The sequence below is a fragment of the Lepus europaeus genome, chromosome 13 (assembly GCF_033115175.1).
Source record: "Lepus europaeus isolate LE1 chromosome 13, mLepTim1.pri, whole genome shotgun sequence".
In the NCBI taxonomy this organism is placed as follows: Eukaryota; Metazoa; Chordata; class Mammalia; order Lagomorpha; family Leporidae; genus Lepus; species Lepus europaeus.
This window is the reverse complement of record NC_084839.1, coordinates 63,586,076-63,595,840: the sequence shown is the minus strand read 5'-3', so window position 1 is coordinate 63,595,840 and position 9,765 is coordinate 63,586,076. Positions and strand designations below refer to the sequence as shown.

The window sequence follows — 9,765 nt, the reverse complement described above, 5'->3', positions numbered from 1 at the left end:
CCCAGAGTTACAAGGCCCTTCGTTGCCTTTGCAGTTGGATAATTTCTGTTCTTGATATTTTAGTCATACTTCCTAATGTTCAATTGACAGATTAAACCCAGTATTTCCAGTTTGCTGCTCTTTGGGAGTCTCCATCACTAATATAAACCTTGCTCCTTAAAGAAAGAGGTTTAGCCTCTTTGTCATTATCATCGTGATAATTTTTAACATTCATATCATCTGTTGGGTTACTAACATGGTTTCCCATCTTTGTATCTGCTTTTCCTCACAGAAATGATGACAATAGGCCTGGCAGAAATTCGGATGTTGAGATTATAGGTGAAGAAATTTATACTCACAGGAGCCATATACCCACTGGAACTGGATTCAACTCATTTAGAATCTGTGTTCAGCATTTTTCCTGAATATAGCAAGCCCTTACTAATACTTCAACATGGTAGGAACTTATGAAGACAGTCCCGAGAATGGGAATATTCTTGTAGAGCAGCGTAGATATAGAATGGAAGAAAATAGGTCAAGTGTAGGTATGCCAAGAATGGAAAATCCAGACAAAAAGAGAAAGGGAGGTTACAGCTGCTTTTCCTTACAATGTGTTTTGCAAGATTTCAATGAGTATATGTTATGAAACCTGTTCTATAGCCAAACAGGCTTGGTAAATATTATATTAAACAAAATCATAAAAGTGTTTCGATTATAGCACACTCAGAGCCTTTGACACACATTATCAATTCTCAAGGCAGGAATCAGATGTGCTGTGAGCATTTGGCAAACATATTTGACCCAAGGCCCATCTTGAGTTGCTTCATGAGCTCATACTTTTAGGAAGGCACCATTATTTACTCCCTGAGAGCCTGGGCAGATGGGTCACAGAGAGAAGATTGAAGACTGTTCATAAGTCAGGAAGATATCTAGAACTCATGTTTATTCTGCTGTCTAATTGCAGAATCAAATAATTTGATCACCCAATCTAATAAGTACGTCAGTATTTCAGTTGCAAAGTTTTATCGAAAGAGGAGCTGGCAACACTGAGGGAGATAAGAAAGCAAAAAGAACAAAGGCAGGCATAGGAGAACAGATTTTAGTTTCTAATAAACTAGTCTTAGCTATGTGACCCTTGGTCAAGTTCTTTTTTTAAATCCTTATTTATTTATTTTCAATTTACTTGAAAGGCAGAGAGAGAGAGTTCTGTCAACCTTTGGCTTACTCCCTAAATGCTAGTAACAGCCAGGGCTAAGACAGAAGCCGGGGGCCTGCAATTCAGTCGGGTTTCCCATATGGGTGATAGGGACATAAGTACTTGAACCATCATTTACAGCCTCCCATGGTGAGCATGAGCAGGAAGCTGTATTGGAAGCAGCGTAGCCTGGGGCTCAAACTCTGATATAATATGCAGCATTCCAAGTGGAGACTTGACCACTGTGCAAAATGCTCACCCCTTGGTCAAGTTCTTTTACCATCTGGACTTTGATTCCCTTAGCTGGAAAATGAGCAGAATGGACTGAGTCGTTCCTTCCAGATTAAAATTTGTTGATTCTCTAAATAAAAGTTATATAAAGGATACCACCAGGAGTTTAAGGTACAGACAGACTGGGGAGTTGTTTTCCTGTAGCATGCTGTGAGATGCTAGCTTAGCATGGCTAGAGGGGCAAAGTTGGAAGCTGGGTACAGTCAAAAGCAATTTGCCTTCTGGATGCCAGCAAAACCTGGAGCAGGCCATGTTACACCCAATATTCAAATCAACCTTCAATTGAGGCTGCATGGTACCAGGATCCCAGCCTGAAAGCCGGAGAAGAGCCACTAGATGGTCACGGGCATTGAAGGGAAAATAGCAGTACAGCATGCATACCAGCAATATAGCAGGTGTCTGAGGAAAAAGACCCATGTTATTCTAATGAGAAACGAGGCAGATTAATCAGTGAAACTGCCAAGAAGGAAGAGAAAGTCATCAAAGAGATGAGGAGACTCAGTATCTCCTTCTCTCTCTCTCTTTTTCTCCCACCATTTCTCTCTGCCTCTAAAATAAATAAATAAAATTAAAAAACAAAACAAACCCTGAAGTACTGAGCCTCTTGGACATTGCAGCTGGCAAACTTCTCTGTTGTACAAATATCCACAAGTTTCTTGCTGTTAAGATACACAAAGGAAGGCAACATGGTTACCATAATAGCTCTAAGTGTGTGTGGTGACTTCTAGAAGGCAGTTTATGGATTCTATGGCAACCTTACAGGGCTCAGCCAGCCCCTACCTGGACATCTCTTGCCTGGGTAGGAGAGAACAGGAGCGTCAGCTACCGCTGTGCAAGTCAGTTCAGTGCACAGGTGTTCTTTGTTGTGCTCCTCTCATCTCATAAAACCCTGCAACTTCTAAATGAACCTGGGGTGGAGGCTCTTGTTATTCACCCCTTGGTTTCAGGAGCCCTAGAATTCTTCAGCAAGCCTGACTCCTGGAAATTGTCTGCAGCAAGTGAGTCTACATGAAATATGGCAGGAAAAGCATCCTAAAGGAGGGCACACAGACCAAGAAAAAGCTCATTTGTTGCATTGGTTGTCTTCTATAATCATTCACTGCCAACATGCTCTTTCCATGAGCATGGCACCAGGCTGGACCATGGTGAAAGAATAGCACAGCCATGACCCTGTCTACCATGGAAGGTTTAATAAGGGGCATATCATTGTTTAAACACAAAGCAGTATTTTCTTAGGAAGTCCCTTGGGAGACAATATACTGCTTGATTTGTATAGAAACAATCCTATCTCAGATTATTTCTAGGGAATACCAGCATCAAGCTAAAAAGTGAAAAAGTCAGAGAGCCAACTAGTCATTTCTGAACATCTGGTTCCTTAGTAACACGAACAAAAAACATCTGTTCAGCTGGTTGGCACTTAAGTCTTGGAGAAAATTACGGTTTCTTACCACCATAGACATCTGAATTCTTATGAGTAAATGGGTGAGGGCAGCCCCTCCAAACTCATCTCATGTGAGCTGGCTGGAAGGTCAAACATGACTTGCCCTGAAACTACAGATCTGTCCTTGGGGAAAAGATCAGCTTTTCCTTCCTGCCTCTAGTGTGTTCAGTGATTCAAGAAATATGTGTTGATGCAAAACTGGGCAGTGCCAGGCAATGTGCATCTCTCTGTTCTGATCTGGGAGCAACATGAAATTGACTTTCTTCTCTATAGAGCCTTGGTCCTCACTAGCTGTGAACGACTGTTTCCTCCCAAGGGGGCAGGGGTTGGGGGGAGGTTAGGGAGTGGGCAGTGCTCCCCATGTTCTGAGTAAAACTAGCTTTTCAGTGACAGAATTTATGTTCGTTGCCTGGTCTCCAGTATCTGCCTTAGTACTGTGCACATAGCAGGGGTTTTGTAGATACTGATGAATAGAATGACGCTCTGTAGGGGAATCACCTAGACTTTGGGCTAAGTCAGATCAGCCAGCTCCAGGCCACTTTAGACTTCACTCGTTATCTGCCAGCACATTTCTCTCTCTTGAGATTCCTCTTCTTGTAAATTGGACTGAGGAGCCACAGTGTGCCAGCTCCTCTATTCTTTTTCGTCATTGAAATGGAATCCTTTCTCAGTGTGAAGTTTACCTATCTGGTCACCATGGGGAACCACATACAAAACTAACAAAAACAACACTGGAGAATATTCTGTTAATTGGGTTTGTCTTCTGTAGGTCTCACTGCCCTTGCAGTGGTCAGTGTAAGCATGTGCTGTGCTTATTGCTGTGACTTGAATATCCCTAACGTACCACCTGACCCTGATTCTGCACAACACAGATTCAGAGAGAGAGCAAGCAACCAGGGGAAACCCAATAGAAGGTGTTTAAATCCTAATCATCTCATGGAACAGGGATGGGCAAACATGGAATTGTGAGTCAAATTTGTTTTTGTTTTTTTAAGAAAATTTTTTAAATAAAAATTTTATTGGAAAACAGTCGCATTTGAAATATCGATTGACTGCTGTGTTAGAAGACATTATGGGGGAGAGCACTCCCAATATACAAGCAAATGATCCTCCCACCCCATTTCTGCCATACACAATGACATCTATAAGGAAGCACCTGGTCTTTCAAAACACAAAATAATCCCTTTATTCTCTCAACTTCCTATCAACAATCCTCCCCACAAATCCAGCCTAGATAGTTCCTAACTCCTGCATCTTCACTTGCTATTTTTGAATCAGATCCTTCTTTCCAGTTCTTCATCCTCTGTTTTTCCAAACTGTCAAAAACTCTGCCTTGACTCTACTCACTACAGTCCACAGCTCTTGGTCTTGTTTATCACAAACAATGTGGGAGATCAGAACTCATATCTGCAGACCCAGGTCTTTCTGAGAAGGAGTAAAGGGAGAGATGCTGGTCAAAATCATGTAATTTGCTCCTGTCCCACAAGGGATTGTTTTGGCCATTGATGTACCTCTGAGGTGAGCCTCCCTGCCACTCACCTTTATGCAATCATTGCTTTTCCATCTGAATCCAGAACTCTCTGAGGCATCCTCTAGTTCTGGCTGTAGTCTTTGCAGAAATGGCTGCTCACTCACTTTATCGCAGTCTTCAGGGCAGTAAGTCTCTCCCTGAAGGCTTCCTATAAGGGCACCCTCATCTCCCAGGTCCTCTCTCCCTCCCAGTGATGATCCCTTAGAGGTTCTTCTTACATCGTTCGTCCTTACCACATGTGTTGGGTGCTTGCCTATTGGTGAGGGTCCTTTAAAAGTTCATAGATACACTGCAAAAAAACTTGAAATCCATTGATAGGTTTTTCATAACACACATTTTCTACAAATGCATTTCTTGAAGACCCATCAAATATAGCTTTCGGATAATTTAGTTTCCTGGCTCCAAAATGGATTTTATCCGCTACAGGAGAGTTAAAATACAAAATTTTCTAAATAAGAAAATGTCACCTGTAAGCCTATATATATATAGATAACCAGTTTCTTTTTTAAAGAAAGATTTACTTATTTATTTCAAAGGCAAAGTTATAGACAGAGGGGCAGAGAGAGAGAGAGAGAATATAAATGAATCTTCCATTTGTTGGTTTACTACCAAAAGGCCTCAATAGCTAAGGCTGGGCCAGAGCCAGGAGCCTGGAACTCCATCTGGGTCTCCCATATGGGTGAAGGGTCTAAGTACTTGCAACATCTTTCACTACTTTCCCAGGTGCAGTAGCAAGGAGCTGGATTGGAAGTGGAACAGCCAGGACTCAAATGGGTGCCCAAACGGCGATGCTGGCATTGTGGACCATGTCTTAATCAGCGGTGCAAAAATGCTGTCTCCATAACTAATAGTAACATTTGGGTATATAACTTTCTAATTATTATTCTTTGAGTGTGTTCATGAATTATGCTTACACACATAATTATTAAATCATATGTTGACTTAGACTGGGTATTTAGTTTGGGAATTTCTTTTCATTCAGTATTGTACTCTGTGTTTTTGTCTATACTATGCCTTATAGTTGAATAACTTTTTCATAAGAGAAGCCACATTTTATTAATCAAATCAGAGTTCTTGATTGCAGGGATAGTTTCCTCTCTTTTATTCCCTTCTTTCTTTACCCTTTTACCCTTCTCTTTCCCATCAGCAACCCAGGCCCTTTTGTAGCCCAGAATGAGTATTTGATAAATATTGTCTGAGTAGATTTGAAAAGACTGAAGTGAGATGCACCCATAGAAGAAAGCTGAGTGCCTAAGCTTCCTCTCTTGTTCTTGCCACACAGAGAAAGTCACAGCTTGAAATGAGTCGTGAATGATTCTTTGGCGAGGCACAGAGCAATTCACCTGCTGAGTTATGAGCCTGATGAATCATTTGCTTGGTTATCTTGCTAGTCATGCTGAACTGAATGCTACTTTTCAAACCAAATATGTCCAAACTAGAGCTCTTTTCCTTGCTTTGGTCTTACATTAGCGCTTTCTCTACAAATCCTCTCCATATCTCCTTTAAAAAATCTGTAGTAATAGCCTTACAAAAACCATATTCAAATGCTACTTCTTCACTACTCCTGTCTTTTCTAGTAGGAGTTGTGTTACATACTGCCAAATAAATTAGATTTGGCTCCTTGTTTTATTTATACAATAAAACCAAGCAAATATATCAACCACAAGATAAATTAATAACAAGACATAAAACCCTGCCAGATATTTCCTTTGAGGGTCAAATCAAATGATGAAACTACTCCCTAAAATTTTTTCTTATCTATTCATTGCATATTTTGGCAGGTTTCAAGGGCCTGCTTGTTTAGCTGAATTAACAGTTTTGCTTTTTAATTTACCTTTTTGCAAAAGTTAATATCTTTTTGCTTTAGCATCCAAACTTCTCTCTTCTTTCCCAGTCTTCCTAATGGATCCCCCTCCTCCCATTCTTCAGATGAAGAACTGCAAAGGTCACTGAAATTAATGAAAAACACAATCATAACAACATGAAACCAGAAGCCTGATTTGGCTCCCAGGGGACTCTGTTTGGGTGTATCACATTGCATTACACGATGCACAGGCTTCGCATGGGCTAATCAGAATGAGTCTTGCCCTTTACTCAAGACACCTGTTGGACTGCCGTTTGCCTAAGAAGTTAAGTCTGCCTTATGCGCTGTGTCTGTACTGCATTTGGCTAATATTAATTCTTTCCATTTGTTTGAGTGTCTTCTACCTTTCAAAAGTCTTTCACCTCTGTTATTTCACTTCATCCTCACTCAATCCTGGGAAACATTTTATTTCCCATGTTCCCATATTACAGATGAAGAAACTCAGAAGAAATTGACTTGCTCATGATCACACAGCCAATCTCCCTTTTTCTTTTCTCTCTCCCTCTCTCTCTCAGCTATTCTAAATAATTCCCTAAAGTTTAAGCATTTGATTAGTGTTTCTACTTAACATCCCTCAGAATGTTTTCTTATAGATAAAAGGAAATACAATTATTTTAAAATGTTGTTCACACTTTAGTTACCTTATCCTACAATCCAAGACTTAAAGAGACTCAAAGCCAGAAGGAAATTTAGATGTCCCCTGGTCCATACTGTAGCCTCTTGGTCCCTGTTTTCAAACTGTCATATATTGGGACAGTCTAAGCATGACCTCCATTCTATTGGAAAACATTTCCAAGACTTTTTATGGCCTAAGAACTTTTTGTTGGTCTAACTACCCTTTTAGTAAGAAATATTTCATATAGTTAACTAAAATCTTTCCCTCTGCAATTTGAGCCACTTTCACCTTAGTCTGTTCTCAACAAAGTTAGCATGCAGCTCTTTTCTTCTTTTATCCTGTATCAAATTCTACTTTCCTCTCCTCCCCCCTTCTCCAAATTTAAGCTTTTTTACATTGGACCAGAATGATTTATGACCTAAAGAAGGTGAATATCCTGGAACTCATTCTGCTGATAAAGGTAAAGCTTCTCTAACAAAACATCTGAAAGTCTGGCCAACAGTTCTTAGCCAGAAATGCAGGCTACAGGCTCTTTGAAGTCATACAAGAGTACTTGAAAATGTTCATGGGAAAAAAATTAAAACATGTCTATTTTGGTGGAAAAATTTTGGAATCCATACATAGCGATACACACTCTGTATGAACTTTTTAAAGGGCCTCTGCATGCATGCATTTCAGATTTTTTGTACCAGAATAAACTCACATTTTAATTCCTTTTTCTATGAACTTTCTGAAGTACTCTCTTACTACTGGAGTGTCCATTTTAGAGAATGTAGATATCACATGCACTCCCAGAATCAGGAATGTGAGCTGGCCTCAGCCATGGGCAGGCTTCTCTATACAATCTCTTTTTCTAACCCTTCCCCACGATTATTTTTCCCTGTTGTCATCCTGTAAACCTTAATGAACTCTTGTTTAAATGCTTCTGCCTCATCTCAGCTGTGCTATAGGAAATACAGGGAGGAGTTAGGTGCCCAAGCTTCAGAGAGATTGTTAAAGAGAGAGCAACTCCTTTGCTTCCCCAGGGTTGAGTGATTGGGCCAGACAGCCAAGAAGATCTGAGTTTCAGATGTAAAGAACAACACTGAGTGGACAAATCGCTTCCCATTTTGAATTGCATCCTTCTGTTGTCTATCTTAAGGAACTTACATTTTATGTTACTGAAGATGATAATAACTTTTTATAATGTTTCCTAAAATAAAGAATTTTGTCAGTGACTCATTCAGTCAATTTATCAAACACTCAACTATGCAGTATGTATATGTGATGTCTTTTAAAGATTTACTTATTTTAATTGAGAGAGAAAAGGAGAGAGAGGGAGAGAGAGAGATCACCCATCTGCTGTTTCACTCCCCAAATGGCTACAATGGCAGGGGCTGGACAAGCCAAAAGCCAGGAATTCCTTCCAGGTCTCCCATTTAGGTGGTAGGTGGAAGGGGCACAAGCACTTGGGTCATCTTCCACTGATTTCCCTTTTTGTGCATTAGCAAGAAGATGGATCAGAAGTGGAGCAGCCAGGTCATGGACTGATGCTCATATGGGATAGTGGTGTTGCAGGTGGCGCTTTAACCTGTGGTGCCACAACACTAGCCCTGAAATGTTTATATGAAGATTCAAAGATTCATAGGATACTTTTTCTGTTCTCAAGGAACTAATCATTGGTGAATAAGTCCTAAATATCAATGGCTGTAAAGTTGGGAGCAGCGGCAGAGTACAAAGAAGTTTGGGAAGTCACCCGCTTTCAGGTTCTGATGGGAGGATGTTAAGGAAAGGCTATTGGTACTGAATGCATTTGAACTGGGCTTAGGCTGAGGCAAAAGCACTGAGTTGGGACATTTGAAGATTCAGAGTTCATGCAAGAAAATTGTGACAGAGAAAGTTGGACAGCAAAATTGAAGCCAGAGCAGGAATGTCATGGAAGGCATTGAATACCCACACTAGTAACTTCTACACAATTCATCCACATGCTGGTATAAATGATGAATTCCAAACATAATGGAAGATTCAAGAACATTACTGCTATGTGTAGTAGAGGGGGAAAAGGATGAATTCATCTCAGGCAGGCAGTGCAAATCCTGTGCCTGCTTCTTCTCCTTCTTCTCCTTCTTCTCCTTCTTCTCCTTCTCCTTCTCCTTCTCCTTCTTCTTCTTCTTTTGACAGGCAGAGTTAGACAGTGAGAGAGAGAGAGAGACAGAGAGAGAAAGGTCTTTCTTCCATTGGTCCACCCCCCCAAATGGCCACCACAGCCGGCGCACTGCGCTGATCCGAAGCCAGGAGCCAGGGGCTTCCTCCTGGTCTCTCATGCGGGTGCAGGGGCCCAAGCACTTGGGCCATCCTCCACTGCCTTTCCGGGCCACAGCAGAGCGCTGGACTGGAAGAGGAGCAACTGGGACTAGAACCGGTGCCCCAATCGGGACTAGAACCTGGGGTGCCAGCGCTGCAGGTGGAGGATCAGCCAAGTGAGCTGTGGTGCCGGCCATGTGCCTGCTTCTTACTAGTGTGTGACTTTAAGCAAGTTATACAATCCTTCTGGGCCTCAGTTACATGCCTGTAAAGTGGGGAAAATTATAAATCTGTATGTAGGAAATACATGAAATTTGTACACCTTAAAATTTAAAAAATTTTAAAAACTGGGGAAAATTAAAAATGTCCTTATATGGCCACTATGATAATTAAATGAAGCAATATGTGAATAATGCAAGATATAATAGACATGTGGGAAAACAAAACCTTTGAAATCAGTTTTATCTTTTCCCTAGGAATTAGCTGAGTATTGTCTAGAGAGTCTGTACAAGTTTTCTTATAGATATTCCATCATCCGGAAAAGGAGCAGTCTGATACTTCTCCT

The 9,765-nt window shown here is 40.9% G+C and overlaps 1 pseudogene; it reads left to right on the top strand.

Moving 5' to 3' along the window:
• Nucleotides 1-433: 433 nt before the first annotated feature.
• Nucleotides 434-9,765, top strand: part of LOC133772347 (U3 small nucleolar RNA-interacting protein 2-like) — a 72,106-nt pseudogene continuing 62,774 nt past the window's right edge.